Consider the following 20,773-nt stretch of genomic DNA (forward strand, 5'->3'; position numbering starts at 1 on the left):
AAGTCCCTCAGTGATTATCTTTGATCCCCACCTCACATGGAGCTACCGGAACACAAACCTGTGGATTATAATCACAGCAGCCTCCTTTTACTGAGTGCTTACTGAGTGCTGGATACCTTGCCAAGTGCTGTACATGTATTACATCACTCATCCTTCACCAAAACCCTACGAACTAAAACACCATTAGCCCCCTCCTACACATGTGGAGATGAGGACTTGGAGAGACTGAGTCACTTGCTCAAGGTCACCCAGTTGGTAGGCTGCAGAAGCAGGCTTCAAACTCCGTTTGCCTCAACCCCAGGCCCAGGCTTTATTGAAACCACTAGGTATATGGCCTCTGATGTGGACGTTCCTGTTTCCTGTATTTAATACCCTATTACCCAGCAGGCAGATATTCAAGTCCTACTCTCGAAAAAATAAATGAAAAGTAAGCTAGGGTTTGAGCATTTATAAATGGCTCATTAAAAACGCCACAAAACACAGGCTTTGGGATTGGGCTGCCTGAGTCTGAATCAAGGCTCCCTCACTGGCTGCCTGATCTTGGGCAAGATACTTGACTTCTCCGTGCCTCAGGTTCCTCATCTGTGAAATAAGGAAAGCAGTGTCTACACTTCAGAGGGTTCTTACGGAGATTAAATGAAGTTTGATCCTCACATGAAGTTTTTACATGAGATGCATGCAAAATGCTTAGATAGGGCCCAGTAAGCTCCTAAAAATGCTGTCGTCTAGTGTGTCAGGCGTAACTGCTTCTCAGTTAATACAGGACTTCTGTCCCATGGGTGAGGTCCACGGAGGCTCTGGGGTGAGTTTGGTGGTGTGCTAGTAAACTGGTTCTCAGAAAAGAGAATCTTTTAAAATAAATAAAAAATTAAAAAGCCATGATTTGTGGCATTTGCTGATTTCCCGGGTGTAAATGCTCCCACTATGGCTGATTTCAAGCTATGAATGTGAAGGCTCATGCTGCCAGTCTTGGAGGAGATCAGGAGTTTTGCTCAAACTCTCTGTGCCTCAGTTTTCTCATCTGTAAAATGGACCTAACTCAAAATATTATAGGTACACGGTAGTAGTACCTAACTCGAAATATTATTGAGATGAGAAAACATAAAACTCTTATAAGAGTTCCTAGCACAGAGCGTACCATGTAAGTGGTAACTAATATCACTGTCAAGAGTTTTCACAACACTCAGTCTCACTGCTGCTTGTCTGGCTCAGACACTGGCCCCATCCCAGCCCCTGGCTTTCCGCCTGATGCTCTGGCAGGCAGTCTCTGTCTTGGTCATCTGCCTTCTAGGACAGAGGCCTTGTCCACTCTTACAGCTCTGGCCCCTCCACTTAGGAGGGGGCAGTGCTGGTTATAGACCCACCCTGATCCCAAATGATCTTGTGCTTCTGGTCTCTACCTGTCTCTGGTTTTAGCCCTAGACATCCCTGATGCCAACCTTGGGCCTCGATGCCAGGGCTGCTTGTGCCTTGGTCCGGATCGTCCATGAAGATCCTGTCTGGCATCTGCTCTGCTGTTCGTCGCTTACAAAACCACTTCTCATAGGGCTTGTAGGCACTTACAGAGGGGAGAGCTGGGGTACAGAGCTAGGTCTGCTCCCACCTGCAGCTAGGGAAACCTCTAGCTCCTGCCATACCTCACTGGGGGGTCTAGTCCTCTATCAGGGCCTTCACACTCAGCCTCTGATTTAACCCTTCTGTGCTCAGGTTGGGAAGATCCTGGCACTTCAGGGTTTGGTAAAAGAATCAGGCAAACAGTCAGAGGCAGGGCCTGGGAGGCAGAGGCTGTTTGGAAACTTTAGCTAGGTCTGGGGCACCTTTGCCAGGAGAGAGAATAGAGTGTGAGCCAGGAAGCTGAATGGAATGGGAAAGAGGAAAAAAAAAAAAAAGCAGAGAGGACCAGGAATCAAGGTTGAAAAGGGTCTGGAAACCTGGGGCCTGGGGTGGGCTGTCAAGACTCTTCCGTCCTTGGTGGAATGCCTCAAAACACAACAGACTGGCCATTCTGGGGCTGCATACCCTAAGGCAGCCACGGTCCTCTGCAAAAAAACATGGATTTGGAGGCCAAGAGACACGGCTGAAACACTGTGCTCGGCCACCCTCTCCCCACGGGGCCCTGGACCAGTGTCCTAACTTCTCTGAGCCTCGGTTTCTTCCTCTGGGCCATGGATGCAATAGGAGCTGCTGGCCGCAGGGTTGTGGTAATGACCGAGGAAGTGACTGAAGCACAGAAAGTACGAGGAGACCCAGGGCTGACATCCTCCTTGTCACCACAGCTGACCTGGCTTAAAGCTGCATCTCCTGGCGCCCTCTAAGTCAACCCGGCACGGGAGCCACTCCTGCCCTTTGTACCAGGCAGTGCCATCAGCTACAAAGCTCTGTTTCCTTTTTCCTCAAGCTCTGCCAGGTGTTCTGGAGCTAATGAGAACGACGCAGGAGAGATTAGCTGGAGGATGAGCAGGGCCTCTCGGGGAGAACCATCCCCTCCCCTCTGGAGAGCCCTGGGCTGTTTCCAGGTCCCCTGGGTCAGACCCAGAGCCCTCAGGAAGGTGGGGCGCAAAGAACTGAAACCGATCATAGGATTCCCCAAATCCTCCTCCGCCATGCATGTCGCCCTGCCTCCCAGCCACGCTCACTCTTGCTTCTCAGCTCTTGTTTCCCCCATTCCTCCTTCCTGGACGGGGCTCCCTGCTCCTCTCCTCTGAGCTGTGGCCCGCTGCTCCTCCAGGGCCTGCCTCAGCTCATGCTGCCTCCAGGAAGCCTCCCCGGGGAGTCTAGTGCACGTTGACCTCTCTTCTGGCTGAATTCTTCCCCCACCATTTTGATTTGTAACTCGGCACCTCAAATTGGACCACACTCCACCCTGGGCTGCTCCCTCCCTCTCCTCTCCATGAACTTGGCTTCTGTGAGCTGCCCAGGCTGGGAGGGGGCACGGGATGAGCCTCCTTCTATAACCCCCAAGACAGGGAGTCCAGTGCAGAGAAGGAGGGATGGAAGGCCGGGCAATGTACATCCAGCTCTTTCTGCACATTCAAGTTTGGAAGGAAGATGGGAAGGAGCGACTAAACAGAAGAAAGAAGGAAGGAAGAAGTGAGTTAAAAGGAGTGAAAGGGGAGGAAAGGGCAGCTACGTGAGACTCAGGACCACAGTCACAAGAGGACAGATCAGACAATGATCCAGGCTGCCTTGGATCATGCTTTAAGGCTCTCTATACATTTCCCGATTATGTAACTCTCTGGCTCAACAGACTCCTCTTTGAAAAACCTTTGGAACTCACCTCCTCCAGGCAGCCTCCCGTGACTGACTCTACTCTTTTGCCCATCCCCTTGGCTCCCTGAGCCGTACTACTTCGCACTCATCAATGGCCATCCATTTCCCATGATGCCAGGTCCTGTGGGGGAAGGGCTGGAGGTCTCTGCCTCACTGGCAGTGAGTTTAACGCTACCTTTATCATCTGTAGTCAAAGATTACACTGTCTTTTTTCATCACCTTTCTTTGGACAATTCCAGAGAGTATTTTGGGGATATATTTTGCACAGTTATTTTAGACCCAATCTACCTCTAAGTAACCTTGAGACACGACCTGCTGTAATCTTAGATCCGTGTCTTTACCATCAGGCTCTGTATGTTGGGCTTGCGAGGATCCTCAGATGACTAAGCCGTAGTCCCTGCCCTCAACCAGCTTGCAGTCTTGTGAACAGAGTCAAATTTGTGCTAACTGTCAACAGAGGCTGTGTAACGCTAGTGCCTGGGAGGGCAAAACAGAGAGTCCGGGAAGCTGCACAGGGAGGTGATGTCTGAGCATCTCAAGGACAAGCAGAGTTCACCAGACAGTGGGGAGGATGTTCCAGGCAGAGAACACTGTGGGGGCAAAGGCCAGGAAGAGGTGAGAGGGCAAGGCGAGCTGGGAGAAGGCGGGCACCTCAGTGTGACTGGACAGCGGGCAGGTGAGGGGCCTCACATCACACGGCAGAGGGCTTCGCGCATCTGGCGAACACACACTGACTTTAACTCACAGCCCACTTCTCCTCAGTTAGATTAAGGCAGGGACCACCATTCTAGTTGGCATTTAGAGATCTGTGTGTGTGTCAGGGAGGGTGAGGGTGCAACAACACAGATGAATCTCAAAAACTACTTTATGACACAAAAGACCGCATGCCACACGAGTCCACTTATACCAAGACCGAGAACAGACAAAACTCATCTTCAGTGACAGAAACAGCAACAACGGTTACCTCGGAGGGCAGGTACTGACTGGGAAGGAGAAAGAAGGCACTTGGCGGGATGATGGAAATGTTCCACATGTCAAGCCCGGTGATGGTTATTCAACTTCATACAATCGTTGAAACTCACTGAATGGAACGCTGAAGGTCTGTACCTCTTCTCATTCGTAAAACAGACCTTAAAAATGCGTGTGAGCGTTCTTGCTTGTCACAATGATTGAAGGGTCCTCCTGGGAAATATTCAGGGGAGTGGCCAGGGATGCTGTCATAACATAGAACTCCCCCACCCAAAGGCCAGCAGGGTCCCTGTTGAGAAACATTGCTGTAGGCCACGGGGAGCTACAAGGGGTTCAAAGAGCAGAAAGAACTGGCTACATCTGGGTTCTGGGAAGACGGGGCTTTTGAGGTGATGAGAGCCCACAAGGTCCAGGTATCTTGGGTGTGAAGTGACACAGAGGTGGACATATGACCTCCACTGCCACTCCTGGGCCTTATATTTGGCCAACTCCAGCCCACTGGCCGGAAGCTGCCCGGGCCCAGGAGGTGCCCTGGGATGTCCCTCTAAGGCATCCCAGAAGGAGGCCAGCTAAGGAAGTCAGAGGCGGCAAATGTAAGAGGGAAAAGGACACATCCCACCTCTGGCCTCCCTGCCTCACGATAAGCACCAGGGATGCTGACTGTGATCGCCTTCCTCTGAAATGCAGTCTCAAGGAGGCGGGGCGCCCTGGGGGACCGGAGTCAAGGGAAGCAGGGCTGGATATTGCTGCTGCTGCTACCAAAAGCCATGCTCTGAAATCATGGGCAAAAGACGAACACAGCCAACTTACACTAAAACGCTTGCCTGACCCCGTCCTTCAGGAAGCTTTCCCTGACCACCACACTGGGCAGGTGCCTCTTCTGTGTCCCCACAGCCCTCAGTTCATCACCAAAGCACAATTACTACCTAGGTGTGAATTCTGGCTCTGCCACTTACTTGCTGTGTGCTCCTGGCAAGTTACTTAAGCTCTCTGAGTCTATTTCCTTATCTATAAGCTGAGGATAATAAAAACCTTGTGCAATGAACTGTGATAAAGATTAGGTGAGATAACGTAGTAGGCACTCAGAAAAGCTAGTATTTCGGATTACTGTAGTGAGTGTCAGTACAGATCACTGCTGCCCAGTTACTCTCTGGTGCCCCCAACGGACACACACGAGTTCCTTGTGGGCAAGGTCCTCATGGCGTGTGGATTTCCTGGCACAGTGAATACCTGCCTGCATGAATGAATTCCATCCCTAAGATCTCTCCTGAGAGCTTTCCTTTCCCACTCACGATGCCTCTAAATCACAATAATTCTTCAGAAATGGAGGGTGGATTCATTTGTATTCTGTTCCCTTGTCTGTCTTCTCCCTCATGCCATGCAGAAACCTACACAAAATTTGCTTTAAAAAATTAATGGTTTCTTCCTGGACCCTCCAGTCCTAAGACTTCACTTAGTGGTCTTTTTTGATGAGTACACAAAAATCCTTAATAAAAAGCACCCTGTGGGGCTTCCCTGGTGGCGCAGTGGTTGAGAGTCCGCCTGCCGATGCAGGGGATGCGGGTTCGTGCCCCGGTCTGGGAGGATCCCACATGCCGCAGAGCTGCTGGGCCCGTGAGCCATGGTCGCTGAGCCTGCGCGTCCGGAGCCTGTGCTCCGCGGCGGGAGAGGCCACAACAGTGAGAGGCCCGCGTACCGCAAAAAAAAAAAAAAAAAAAAAAGCACCCTGTGGTTCCTCAAAAAATTAAATACACATTTATCATTTGATCCAGCAATTCCACTTCCAGGTATATACCCCAAATAACTGGAAGCAGGGGCTCAAGCAGATACCTGTATATCAACGTTCATAACAGCATTATTCCATTATTCACAACAGTCAAAAGGTGGAAGCAACCCAAGTGTCCATCAACAGATGAACGGATAAGCAAATGTGTTATATACGTACAACGGACTATTATTCAGCCTTAAAAAGGAAGGAAATTCTGACACACGCTATAACACGAATGAAGCTTGAAAACATTATGCTAAGTGAAATAAGCTAGACACAAAAGGACAAATGGCATATGATTCCACTTACATGAGGTACCTAGAACATGTGAATTCATAGACAGAAAGTAGAAGAGAGTTTACCAGAGGCTGGGGGGAGGGGAGAATGAAGGAGTTATTGTTTAATGGGTACAGGGTTTCAGTTCTGCAAGATGAAAAGAGCTCTATGGGTAGATGGTGATGACGGTTGCACAAAAATGTGAATGTATTTAGTGCTACAGAACTATATACTTAAAATGGTTAAAATAGTAAATTTTATGTATTGCACCATAATTTTTAAAAGGCACACCAAAACAAATCAATAGGGCTTCCCTGGTGGCGCAGTGGTTGAGAGTCCGCCTGCCGATGCAGGGGACACGGGTTCGTGCCCTGGTCCGGGAAGATCCCACATGCCGTGGAGCTGCTGGGCCCGTGAGCCATGGCCGCTGAGCCTGCGCGTCCGGAGCCTGTGCTCCGCAATGGGAGAGGTCACAGCGGTGAGAGGCCCGCGTACGCAAAACAAATCAATAAAATGTTGGAGGGACTCCATCTGAAATCTGACACCCCTCCATCACACCCTCAGCGCTTTGTAACTTTGGCCTCCCGGCCCATAATGTCCCTCTCCATCCTCTCCATGGCTCCAGCTCTGGTGTCCATTGTTTTCTTTCTACCCCAGGACCCAGGACCACGTCATTTGTATCCATGAAATCAACCTGCATCTGTCCACAGACGACATGTACTTTAACCTTGTGCTCTTCTTTCCCCCTCCCCCGGGTCCTGTCATACCCTACTGGGGATGCTTAAATCAGATGCCTTGAGAATCTGAGATGGAAAAGCTGTGTGCTTGAAGATGTTCACTGCTGACTATGTCCACCAATTAAGAAATGATTAAGTAAAGTATGGAACCCATTGAGGATAGAAGAAGGTCATGTATGAGTACAGAAGTTATGAGAAAATGTTAAGTGAAAAATGCTAGGTACAAAACTAGATGTGGACTCATTTCAACTATAAAAGATACAGATCTGTAGAAGAAACAGAATGGGACATATAAAATCATGGTTCATCTTACAGTTGTTCTATAGTAGGTTGTGTTATTTTTACAGTGTAATTTATTTTTCAAAGGCTGGGTCACACTCTTAGGCAGATGATGAAATCTACAATCTTTGGAGTCCACTTCAGACAGCCACATGCCACCCACCACTGAAGTCCACTGAATCCCTCCTGAGTGGCTTCCAGAGAGTTGGGGGAGAAAGGGAACACTTCCACTCTTAAGAAAGACATATCAAAGCTTGGTATGTCTCTCTAATGACATCAACCAACCACCTCACCATGCAAAGGAAGGGCAATTTAGGGTCTATATTCTGCTATCACAGTAACAGTAACCAGACTTGGCCAAGAACAGTTTATCCCCTACATTAGCTCAAAGTTAGGAATTCTCACCAAGATGCTTGCTCGCTTACAAATTGTGGATCCCTGCATCTAGCTCGAGGAGACCCCTTCCCAACTCAGCATGCCGCACCCCAGGTATGGAAACTTGGGTCAAGGCTGTTTCAAGGGGGACACAGGAAGGAGGGTGGCTTTTACTCTATGTGCCACAGCTGAGTGGGAAAAGCCTTCTTCTGTCTAAGAGTCAGGAATTCTGGAGCTTTGCCAGATATTGGTGGCCAAGGTGCTTGTCCCACATCTCACCAGATGCAAAAAAGATGGGGATGATACTGAAGAATGGGGGAAGACCATATTTTCCGTAATGCCATGGTTTAAGGTAAGGAAGAGCTTGTTGGTGATGGTACTGCTCAAAAACTAAAAGGGTTGTTAGTTTTTTTCTTCAGCTGACCTGAGTTTCCAGTTCCTAGAGGTGACAAAACATGCAGAATCAGATGGAATTTGGACCAGGGCACCTAAAGAGACTATGATTCTAAGAAGACTTAGACTACCTGTCAACTTGCCCTCTCAGAAGGTCCAGCCTAGTATCTGGCTCTGTCTGCTTGATGGAAGCATCCCGTCTCCTCTGTGACAGGACCGCCTGTCTACCACCCATCCACCAAATTGTCTGAGTGCCACAGGGAGCCACAGCCCCACACTGTGACAGTGGTCACTGTCCTCCAGGAAGACAACAGTGTGGGCCTACAGGTATCACAGACCATAGTGCTTAGTGCCATAGGGGCCCTAGAAACCCAAGCCCTACCTCCTAGAGATGGGGAAACAGTTTGGGAGAGGGGAAGGACCTTGCCCCAGGTCACTTAATCATGAGTAAACTTTGGACTGAACACAGGTACTTACACACAGATAGCTGCGCTGACCCACACTGGTAAGAACATATTTCCTGGTGTGTGAGTTAAATTTTTGGTAAAGGGTGCCATATATTTTGAAATGTTCACACATACCCTGTGTTCAACTGAATGCAGACAAAAAGCTTTAAACGATTAACCATCTTCTGGAGTTTTTCCATTCGCACTTATAGATCCATTTAAACAATTAATTGGGTGCTTAAAGAATTTATACTTCTATAAATAGTTTCTCTTTCCCCACTGCCCTATCTGCCTTTTTTGGGAATCTGTCAATTTATTGAAGATGATAATTCCTTGTCCTGCAAATATGGGTCTTTGTGCTAGAGATGAGTTTCTTTAAAATCTCTACAAGGGAAATGGCTGAGGGCATAAGAGTTGCACAAGGGAAAATTTGAAATGAAGCCAGAAGGTTGTATATTTGCACTGGAAAGGGGATGAGGGAAGACCGAAAAATGTTACCATTTTAATTTTTTTACAGTCATTTCGGGTATGTTTTACTATTTCGCCTTAGTCAACAGCCACACTGAATATACAGACGTGACTCAAATTTGCATACTTGAATGACATCACAGATATTCAGATCATCTGAGCTTTATCATTTTGATCATACATAGCTTACTATGCCCTTACTATGCTACAACATCTTTATTTAGTCCAAGATAGGAGGCTTCGTACATAAATGGTGGTTTACAACATTCATTCATTAGACAACTATTTAGTGAGCCGCTGCTGAGTGTCGGGCTTGGTTTTCTAGGCATGACGAATACAAGGGGAATAGGACTCCAGTTCTCTTGTACTCATTAACATCATACAATCTCTTATTCCTCAGGCCTGTAAGCACCTATGTGATCTGGGCCTGCCCCTCTCCTACCGTTTTCCTTTCCACCCTCCCTCTTGACCTATGTTTTACGGCCACACTTGCTGTTCCCTGAAAACACCAAGCTATTCTTACCCCCAGGGCCTTTGCACTTGCGGTCTCTCCTTTTCCCAGAATGCTCTTCCCCAAGGTCACTTCCTCACTTCATTCAGGTCTTTGTTCAAATACCACTTCCTTGAAGACAATTCTTTTTAAAGGTAAATCTCTTCCCCCCCAGTCAACCCTCATCCTGCTTTATTTGTCTCCAGAGCATTGCTCACCTCTTGAAATGTTATACTTTGCTTACGTTTTCTTTTCTGTCTCCCTTGGTAAAGCTTGGACAGGAAGTTCATCTTTTTCAGCAATGTATCCCTAGAGCCTAGAACAACCTCACACGTAACAGATGTTTCTGTGTATTTGGATAATAAGTGAATGAATGAAGGAGGAAGAAAGCAACTGGCTCTGGACACTTTGGGGTGCTTGGTGAGCCAGCTTTGCAGGAGTCATTCTGGTACCCTGTCAGATCATGGCCCCCACTCCTGAGCCTCCCCTTCCCCCTCCTGCTGGGCTCTGTCTGTGAATGGATGCCCAGCCACTCAGGCTCCAAACCTTGCCATCACTTCTCATTCCTCCCTCCCTCCACTCCCACATCCAATCCGCTGCCAGTTCTGGTGACACTGTGGCCTCCTGTATCAACTCCTCTTTCTCTTCATTCTTACAACTCCCTGCCCCCCACCTCCCCTATCCAAACCCTCCTTAACTCTTACCTATACCGCTGTCATTGTTTGCTACCTGGGCTCCCTGCCAGCAGGCTCTCCCCCTCCAATCTGTTCTCCACGGGGCAGCCAGAGTGAGCTTCCTAATGGCCACGTTTGATCATGTCTCTCCCCCACTCAAAAACTAAAGGCCGACGATCACGTGGCTTGGCACTCAATGCTCCCAGCAACTGCCTCCACCTTCCTACCCAGGCTTCCTTCTCACGGCTCCTCTCTTATCCTTTTTGCCCAGTTGGAATGAATTGCTTTCCAGTTTCTACACACGTCCTAGAAGCCCTCACCGCCGGCTCTCTGCTCATGTTATTTCCACTAATAATATTTTCCTCCTTCCTTCCGTTGTACAAATCATTTAGACCTAGCTCAAATGCTTCCTCGCTTCTCCAAGAAGCCATTCCTCGTCCTCCAGAAGAATAAACCCCTCCTTCTCAATTCTATCCAAGGGGTCATCTGTCTCTCTTTTCGGACAGGTTTCAGGAAAGGACAGGCAACGTGACATAGAAGAAAGAGTTCAGAATCTGGGGTCAAAAGCTCTGAGCTGGAGACACAGCTCTCTGGCTCTGAGACTTTTACAGTACAAATCCTTAGATAAGTTAAACTCTGAGTCTTAACTTCCGCATCTATAAAATGGGAATAATAATGCTATTGATATCGTGGGTGTGTTATGAAGATTAAATATAAGTGACAGTGTGTAAGAAAAGCTTTGACTGTATATAAACTATCAAATTCAATCACCCTTAGGTGAGAGATAACTGATAAACAAAAGTAACTTCTCCCAGGGAACTTCATGGATGCCCTATGCTGGCTGAGCCCTAAGTCCAGAAATAGATCAGTGGAGGAGGGATTTTTTGAGGGAGAGGGACTTTCAGGATTCAAAATCTCATGTCCTTGGGCAATCTGAAGAAGGGAAGAAGTGGAGGGTGGACTTCCCTGGTGGCACAGTGGTTAAGAATCCGCCTGCCAATGCAGGGAACACGGGTTCGAGCCCTGGTCTGGGAAGATCCCACATGCCACGGAGCAACTAAGCCCGTGTGCCACAACTACTGGGCCTGCGCTCTAGAGCCTGCAAGCCACAACTACTGAGTCCGTGTGCCACAACTACTGAGCCCACGTGCCACAACTACTGAGCCTGCGTTCTAGAGCCCGTGCTCTGCAACAAGAGAAGCCACCACAATGAGAAGCCCGTGCACCACAACGAAGAGGAGCCCCCACTCGCCGCAACTAGAGAAAGCCCACGCAGCAACGAAGACCCAACACAGCCAAAATAATACGTATGTACATACATACGTACATACATACATACATACATACATAAATAAAAGAAAAAGAAAGAAAGAAAGAAAGAAAGAAATGGAGGGTATATCCATAAGGCTGGGGCCTTAATGGTATTAACAGCTACCTATTCGGAGCTTTTTCTATGCCCCAGGCCCTGTTCTAAGTACCCTACATAAATGATTTCATCACAGAGTAACAGAAGAGGAAAACTATAAGTGCTCCCCTCCCTTCCCCAACCCCCCCCAACAGTTCAGACCTGAAAGATATCCTGACACCAATCCAATGATCTTATTTTGAGACCCAGAAAGGTTATAAGCATTCACTGCAACTGTCCAGCCAGATCTCTTCACTCTGAGGATGAGAGCCATGGCACTACAATAACCCACGGGCCACCACTCATTATGAAGTCTATGTAAATGGTGCTTCTGGAGCACAACGCCATTTACAGGCACAATAATGTGAGTGGTGGCCCTGGAGTTATGCCAGCTGGTCACCCTGTCTCTGCTCCATGCCAGATTGCTCACCCAAGAAGGAAGTTCTTGAGACAAGAGCCTCAGGCCCCTAGAGACTGGACACTGTCCTCCTGCCAACTCCCTCATCCAACAGAGTCTTCTCAAAGATGACTGACTTTATCCATTCGCCATCCAGCTTGCACTCCATCAACATACCTCTCGGGGCACCCTCTCTGCACCAGACATCGGGTTCGGCTCTGGGGATACCCAGCTGCCTTTGAGGGAGCCTTGCCTGAGCCATCACCCGAGCCTGGTGAGGCTGTAACTCAAGCTTCCCCAGCAGCTCTGTCAGCAACACCAAGAGGCCGCACTCAACAAACATCAAGGAGGGAGAGGTGGCCGGACAGGAAAGACTCAGAGACCTCTACAAAGGGATGATGAAGGGAGCCTGGTTGGATTAGAAGACCTAGACCCTTAAGGAGGGGGGTAGAGTGAGGGGGAAGGCACACAGTCAGGTCAAGGCGGGGGGAAGGGGGATGACTCCTTGACCATGACATTACCTGGTCCAACTAAGGACACTGGTTCAGTGACTCCTGGGAGAAACAGGACTAACACCCCGGAATCTGATCTCCTGTCCAGGACTGCTTCATTCTCCCAAACTAAATCTCAAGATCTCCTTTGAGGCTGAAAGAGGCAAATTAAAGGCCAGCCTTTTTTTTTGTTTTTTAAACAGTAAGTATGGTAGCAAATGAATGGCACCTGACACTCCAAAAGGGGGCAGGGCTGGAATTACAAAGACTTTCCTGATACGCTCAGGTAAAATTTTGGGATCTGGAGCTTCAACAAGGATAAGGATGGAATTGTATAGGAGAGGACATGAGTATGAAAGCCAGGGATGCTAGATTCTAATGCAGGCTTTGCCACTAACTCTCCAGTCACCTTGGTCAAGCCACCTCACTGGGTCTCAGTTTCTCCGTCTGTAGAATGAGGGCGTTGAATGAGTTCCCAAGATTCACCTGGTCTTGACCCTCTAAGGTACATGATCCTTGGTAAGGTAAATCCCTCAGAAGTCTGACCCGAGCAATCTCCAGGTTTTGCAGGAGCCTGGGCCTCATCCAGGAAAAAGGGGCATGCTGGGGGAGGGGAACACGCTGGGCTTTTATTTTGGGGGCGGGTGGGGAACTGGTGGTTTAAGCTACACAGTCCGGGGGAGGCGAGGCAAGGCGAGGCGAAGCGAAGGCTGGGAGCCCCGGTTTACAGGCCAGCAGGCTAGCGGCGATCTCCAACCTTCCTCCGGAGCTTCAGACCCTGGAGAGGTAGGTAATGCAGCCAGGGCCGCGCACCAGCCACAGCAGCAGAGAGGCTCGCACCCCGGACCACCTTACCGATCCCTTCTCTCCCTCTCCGGAACCGCGCACGAGCTTCGTGGGGAGTGGCCGCTGCTCTGTCCCCTCTACCCAGCGCCGGGTCCCCTCCCAGGCGTGGGGGACCCCTCCCCCAGTCCCGGGGCGCCGGGAGCCCCATGGGGGCGTGGCGGGGGCGGGCGCTGGCTTCTACGCCTGGGGGTCTGGAGGAGGTCTCAGTTGCCGGGGCTCCCTGGGAGGGACCCCGCGCCCTCCACCTTCCAGCTCCCCACACAAAGGCGCCGACGGAGGCGCCGCACTTACCGGCCAGAGCGGGCTCCGGGCGCCGACGAGCGGGCGGGTAGGCTGGCGGGAGGATGTGCGCGCGCGAGTGGTGCGTGTGTCCCTGTGTGTGTCTGCGCGAGTGTGTGAGTGTGTGTGTGTGTGTGTGTGTGTGTGACGGGGACTTCGCCGAGCTCTGTGCGTCTGCGTGTGCGGGGGCGTCCGTCCGTCGGTCCGTCTGCCCGGCGCTCAGTCCCGCGCTCCGTGCGCGCTCCCTCTTCAGATCGCCTCACCAAATGCGCTTCGGCTGCGGAGTCTCGGGCGCAGCCGCCAGGTCGGCTCCTCGCCCCTAGTCCCGGCTCCGCCCCGCCCCCGGGCGGGCTTGCGCCGCTTCCCGGGAATTGCGCAGGACTCGCAGGGCTGGCGAGCGCGGGGGCGGGGAGCTCCGGTGGCGCCCAGGGCCCAGGTGGGGCCGGGTCGCGGACCCTTATTCCCTGACCCGGATCTCGGGCACCCCCACCCCGCAGCTCCGCTCGGAGTCCCCTCAGGCACCGCCCCCACGCCGAGGTTGCCTGGACCGGGAGGGCGGGGGAGCGGGAGCGGGAGCACCGCATCTACTTCATTCATGATTTTCTCCTCTCGGGAGCCCCAGGCCCGGGTTGCGCTGCTACGGCGGCCGCCAGAGGGACCCCGGCGGGGCCGTGCGCGCCGAACCCGGTGCAGGACCGCCAGGCAGACAGCTGGGGGTAGGGGAAAGTGAGACAAAGGGGTCATAGCCGGGGGGTGGGGGGGAATTGCATGGAGGGGGTGCTGTGGCGCTCCCCGCATGATGCCCGCACGATGCCGTTGCCGCACCTGCACAAGCAGAGTGGTTGCATACAGCGGCGCGCACAGTGCCGGATGCCCAGGACTCGCTCCAGGACTCGGGAGAGGCACTCGCCTTCCCACCCTTCCCTGTTCAGTCTCTGAGGAGCAAGACCTTCCTCCGCCAGGTCTCACCCTCCTGACGCGCATCACAGGACGTGTACCTGTCTAGGCTTTCTCGTGGGCACCGGCGGCCTGGACGCGCAAGGAGCTGCCCACGCGCCCCACAGTCCCACTTTACCCAGGCTGGCACCCCGCTGGCCGGAGGTTCCTGGCATTCCATCCCGATGGGGGCTTTTTGAGACGTTGGGAGGCATACAGGGCCGGCATCCTAAGCTTCGTTTTCACATGGGGAAACCGAGGCGCACCATCACAGGGCTACCACCCTGGTTCCAGCCGCCGTCCTCTTTCGCCTGGATCTCTGCAACAGCCTCCTTACTGGTCTCCTCGTTGCCACCCTTGGCCCCCTGCAGTTGATTCTCTACGAAGCAGTCAGAGCTATCCTTTTAAAACGTAAGTCAGATCGCGTTGCTCCTTTACTGGAAATCCTACAATGGCTCTCCATTCGTTCAAGTGAAAGCTAAAGCCCCTGTAATGGCTTGCAAGGCCTCTCATGAGCTGACCCCCTTTTATTTAACTCTGTAGCCTCACTTCCTACCACTCCAGTCACACGGGCCTTTTTAATGCATCACCAACATGGCAGCCACCCTGTGGCCTCAGGACCTTTGCACTGCTATTTTCTCTGCCTGGAAACTTCCCCCAGATAGTCAGATGGCTTGCTCCTTTACTTCTTAAGTGTGTCACCTCAAAGAGGCCTTCTGTGACCACCCTATTTTAAATGCAGACCCACTCCCCCCATTCTCTCCATGGTAGCCATGACCTTTATTTTGTGTTCCTTGCCTGTAAGGTTCACCGGCCCTTCACTTCCAGCTCCCACCTTAGTCCTTTGACATCCTAGTTCTCCAGCCTTACCACACTACTCTGTTCTCTAAAGAAACTGCATTTTCCCATTTCTAGCCTTTGTTCATGCTGTGCTTTCAGCCTGGGATACCATCCCCTGCCATGTCTTACCTAATTTTTAAGTTCCAGTTCAAATACCTCTTTCTCCATGGAGGCTTCTCTCATATTCCCAAGGACACTCAGCCCTCATTCCTTTCTCTTTGCTATAGTAACGGTTCCTTGTCTTTTACCCCAAGTGCCCTATGAAGCCCTGAGTCTCCTCTCTCTCCAGTTCCCAGCACAGAAGGGACCATCAGTCCAGGTTGGTGGATCAAGGGCAATGAATGGGAGGCCCTGGGCTGGGCCTTGATTCATCTTTTTTTTTTTTTTCCTAGGAGGGGCACAGAGCCCAGCTGGGTCTTGTTATCCTCAAGTTGTTTCTTGTGGAACAAGGAGAAGGGTCAAATGTCAGATAATGGGGAAAGTGTGGGTAGATGTGTCAGCCAGTGCTCAAGGGCCCGCTCTCCCTCCCTGAAAGTATCATCTCTGTCATTCAGCATAAGGCTGATTCTCCCCAGACAGTGTCAGTGTAACAATAGCAGCTACCATAAATGAGCGTTTGGTCTGTGCTGGGCCCTGTTTTGTATGTTTTCAATGCACTATTTAATCTTCATGGCAATTTTGCGAGGCAGGCATTTTGGTGTCACCATTTTCAGAAGAGGAACCAGAAAGAAGTGACTTATTTACAGCCCTACAGTTGATATGTGAGGGGTACCTGTTTCAAATTAAGATCTAGCTAATTCCAAAGCCCAAGCTCATAGGGCAGAGACCCTGGTGACTGATGAAGTGAGGGAGTCTCAGCAAGGTCACCCTGGCCCAGATTTTTTTTTTTAATTAATTTATTTTTGGCCGTGTTGGGTCCTCGTTGCTGCATGTGGGCTCTTCCTACTTGCGGCGAGCGGGGGCTACTCTTTGTGGTGGTGTGCAGGCTTCTCATTGTGGTGGCTTCTCTTTTTGCGGAGCACGGGCTCTAGGCACGCGGGCCTCAGTAGTCGTGGCTCGCGGGCTCTAGAGTGCAGGTTCAGTAGTTGTGGCGCACGGGCTTAGTTGCTCCGCGGCATGTGGCATCTTCCCAACCCAGGGCTCAAACCCGTGTCCCCTGCGTTGGCAGTCGGATTCTTAACCACTGCGCCACCAGGGAAGCCCTGGCCCAGATTTTTGCTGAAGCCAGCTTGGGAGTCACAAGGGCGTGGCTCTCCAGGGAGGGTGGGAGCTGGCAGATTTCTGTCGGTGGTGCCTGCGATGTCCTATGGTGGAAGCTAGTTGCTGTCCTTCATAAAGTCAACTTTGGAAGGCCAGCACTGCTTCCTAAGCATTCCTACCTGTGTGCTCTGGGTTCAAAGCCCAGCCCCAGCTGTCAGGGGTGGATAACAATGCCCATCTCAAAGGGTTATGGTGAGGAAGGAGAATGATAATATACCTAGAAAATAGTAGGGGATCACAAATGATCTTTCTCCTTTGCTTCTTGTAGGGAGTTTCTATCACATAGAGATATACCCAAACTTGTCTTCTCATCCCGTTTCTGCCCTGTACACCCTCTTATTTAAATGTTCCAGATTCCTGTAGTCCATTGAGTGTTCCCCTCGGGTACAGATAAGGAAAGAAAGTCTGACATGTATTGAGGGCTTTACAAATAAGCTATTCACATTGCTTCCATGGACTCTCTTCTTTCTTCTTCACAAGCCCCTTAAAAGGGAGGTTCTGTTATTACTGATGAGGAAACTGAGGCACAGAGAGGGCAAGGGACTTCCCTATGGCCACAGCGCTCACTAATTAATAGCAGTAATGAGATTCTAACCTACGTCTGACTCTGCACTCAGCAAGCACCCCTCTTCCTTAACCCCATCACCATGGAAAGCAACCCCATCGATTTCCTTTCTCTTCTCTGATGGGGAAGAAAGAGTGTTCTGTGAGGTCCACGGCAATGAAGTAATTGTGAGGTTGGGAGGATTTAGGCTTCTTGAGTCATTTTGTGTGACTCATTTACCCTCTCTTGATGAGGGGAGGAAGAAGGCTTTGGGAGAGAGAAAGATGGTCTGAGTAACCAGAGCGTGGCTTGCTGGTGGTTTCTGATGCACTGTTGGAGTCAATATTTCTCGCTTTTGACCTCACTTGCAATTCACTCTATATCAGTAACGAAATGTTTCGCTTCAGTGAAAATGTCCCCCATCCAGATTTTTATTTATTTACTTAACTTATTTATAACCCACCCCAATCAACAAAGGAATTGAGGTTGCTTACCACAGGAGTAGAAACCATAAAACAATGTTAAAATATCAATAAAGATGGAGAATCAGCACCAAGGAAAATGTAAATACACTTTGAGAGACAAGACCAAGGCTTAATCATTACAGCCGGTGTTTATTGAGTTCTTCCGGCATGCAAAGGAATTTGTGTACATTATTTCATTTAATCCTTAAAAGAGTCCTACGAGGTGGGTGCTATTATTATCTTTATTTCGGGATATAGGGAACCAAGGCTCAGAGAGATTAAATACGATGCCCAAAGTCATGTAACTAGTCAGTGGTAGAGCCGGTATTTAAATCTAGTTTGATTTTGGAACGCATGCCCTTAACCACTGTCCCGTCCTGCCTCTCCAGGGGACAAAAGACCACACATTTGCAGCCCACAGGGCCCTCTAGAGTACTGGGTTTGAGTCTCAAATTTGGTTCTAATTTTCTTGGATATCAAAAAGGAAGGCCACAGCAAGTTACATAGAACTAATGCCCTCACATTCTTCAAGTCTTTGCTCAATGTCACTTTCTCAATGAGACCTACCCTGACCACTCTTCTTAACCTATACTGGAGCCTGCCTGCCTCTTCAGCAGTTCCAATCTCCCTTTGTCTTTGCTTTTATGATGGCACATTTTACCTTCCAAAGTACTGGGTGATTTATAAACTATGTTATATCTTTCAAATATGTTATATGCTTTATATAGCACATAAGAGGTTCTCTTATATATTTTATAGTAATAAATATACTTATGAATTACAAATTAGATACTTTATCTGTTTAATATGTTCACTGTTTTGTTGTCTGTCTTCTTCCACTAGAATACCAGGCTGCTTGGGGGAGCATCATTGTCTCTTTGGATTGCTGTCGGACCCCAAGTGTCACGGACAATGCCTGATATATAGCAGGTATTCAATACATTTTTGCTGAATACTTGAATGATAATTTCAGAGAGGAAGGACAGAACAATATACCTAAAGTGGCAAAGTAGGTCATTCTTTTTTGCCAGCTCATATTTTCCTTCCCTTCCCACTTTCTTTTCTCCTTTTCTTTTTCTCTCCTCATTTCCTTGATGAATTTAGGCAGCTCTCGCACTTCGCTCTCAGAGCAAGTCTTCTGAGGGTTTTCTGATGGTTGACCCTCAGGGTCCCTCTGGCCAGTGACCTTTGTGTCATGGTTACAGCAAATGCATAAATGGGATTCATGATGCTGGTTTTGGTGGAGTCTCTCAGTGAAAGCTGGACCTTATCCCCACACTTAAGTTGGCAAAGGTAATCCTTTCAGTGGTCTAAGAATAGTGTCCAAGTACCATTCCCAAGATTTGGGTTTTATAGCAGATGCTATGGAGATGGAGATGGGAAAACAAAAAAAGCAGAGCTTTTGTGTGAAACGATTGATTTAAAGAGAGGACATCCTTGTGTTCCTAAGAGCTCACCTCCCCGAGTTGTGTTTCCTGGCTGCAAGCCTGAAGATTGAAAAGCCAAGGTCGTTAGCGAGGTTTATCAGAGGAGAACCTGAGCTGAGACCAACTGCTGGGGTGTGTGTGGGTGTGGGTGTGATGTGAGCTTGCTTAGGAGCTGCCCACAGATCCTGGCCAAGCCTCCGGGAGCCGCAGACGCCAGCCTGTCAGCTCAAGGTGAAGGCCAAGGGCACGTGGCTGCCTCAGGAGGAGTGGGAGTCAGAACTTTGTCTCTCCCGTGGTCACTGCTGTGGGCTCCTGCAAAGCACATTTATTCAACGAGTATTTTATGGAGCACCTCCTCTGAGTTAGCCATTGTTCCAGAGGCTGAGTACACGTTAGAGAACAAGATAGTCAGCTTCTCTGCTCTCACGAAACTTACATTCTAGTGGGAACACACTGCCAAGGAACTGGGTGAAAACAATGAATAAAAGGATCATTTCAGACAGTGGTAAGGGCAATGAAGAAAAAGAAAAGAGAGTGTGGGTGATGGGGAGTTTAGTTGGAGAGGAGACACTTTGGATTGGGGGTTCAGGGAAGGCCTCTCAGGGGAGATAACATTTGAACAGGACTTGAGTTACAAGAAGGAGCTGATTCAGGCGGCCTCAGCCTGCAGTGGCTTGAAGCAGGATTTTGGTTCCCTGGCCAGAGACTGAGGTCAGGCTGCGGCAGTGAGTGTGCTGAATCCTAGCCACTAGACCATCAGGGCCAGTGGCCAGTGACAAGGCCCTGGCCCATCGGCTTTGTAGAAGTGAATTTCCACAAAGAGACAGAAAGTAGTGAAACAAGTAAAGTGTTTATTAGGAGGAAAAAGGGTACATGTGGATAGACACATGGGCGGACTCAGAGAGAGAGTCGTGCCCTCGTGGTAGTTTGAATCACTTATATGGGGCATTTCTTCCAGGTTTCTCTTGGCCAATCATCTTGCTTTGCCTGGTTCTGAGTCCAGATTTGTTGTATCTCAGGATCCTTCCCTGTGTGCATGTGCATCTCTAAGCAAGATGGATTCTAGCAAAGAGGCCTATGGGTAGGTTGAAATCACTTACTATGGAGTGACGCCCCCTCCCCAAACCAAACCAAACCAGGGGACTCATGTTAAAGAGTTTGGACTTCATCTTGAGGGCAACCACGGAAGGATTTTAAACCGGGAGTTTGTGTTTTATGAAGACAACTCTGACTGCAGTATGAAGAATGGACTGGAGGGGGGTAAGAATAAAGGTAGGGAGATAGTTAGGGGGCTGATGCAGTGATTCAGGTGAAAAAAATCGTGGTTGCCTGGATTAGGATGATGGCCCTTGAGGTGGAAGGAAGTGAACAGTCGAGAGAGAAGTGGAATTGACAGGACTTGCTGATTGGATGAGGGTGGTGGGGGAGGGAGGGGTTTAAGATGAGGGCAAGGTTTTTGACCTGGGCAACTAGGTGAGGAGTGGTGCCATATACTGTGGGTAAAGGCTGGCTGAGGGGCCATTTGGGTAGGGAGATGATACGCTCACTTTTGGACAAGTGGTGTTGGAAGTTCCAGGGGACAAGGACATGGAGAGACAGGAGTTTGTGGGCCTTCTGCCTCCAGTTCCTATGCTGTACCCACAGTGCCTTGCTAATTTAGAATCTCGATCTGTCAAGAACACTCAGAAACCACAGACTGTCAGATCTAACTTGAGAGATCCCCTCACATTACAGATGAG

Source organism: Mesoplodon densirostris, chromosome 7 (genome assembly GCF_025265405.1).
Source record: "Mesoplodon densirostris isolate mMesDen1 chromosome 7, mMesDen1 primary haplotype, whole genome shotgun sequence".
Lineage (NCBI taxonomy): Eukaryota > Metazoa > Chordata > Mammalia > Artiodactyla > Ziphiidae > Mesoplodon > Mesoplodon densirostris.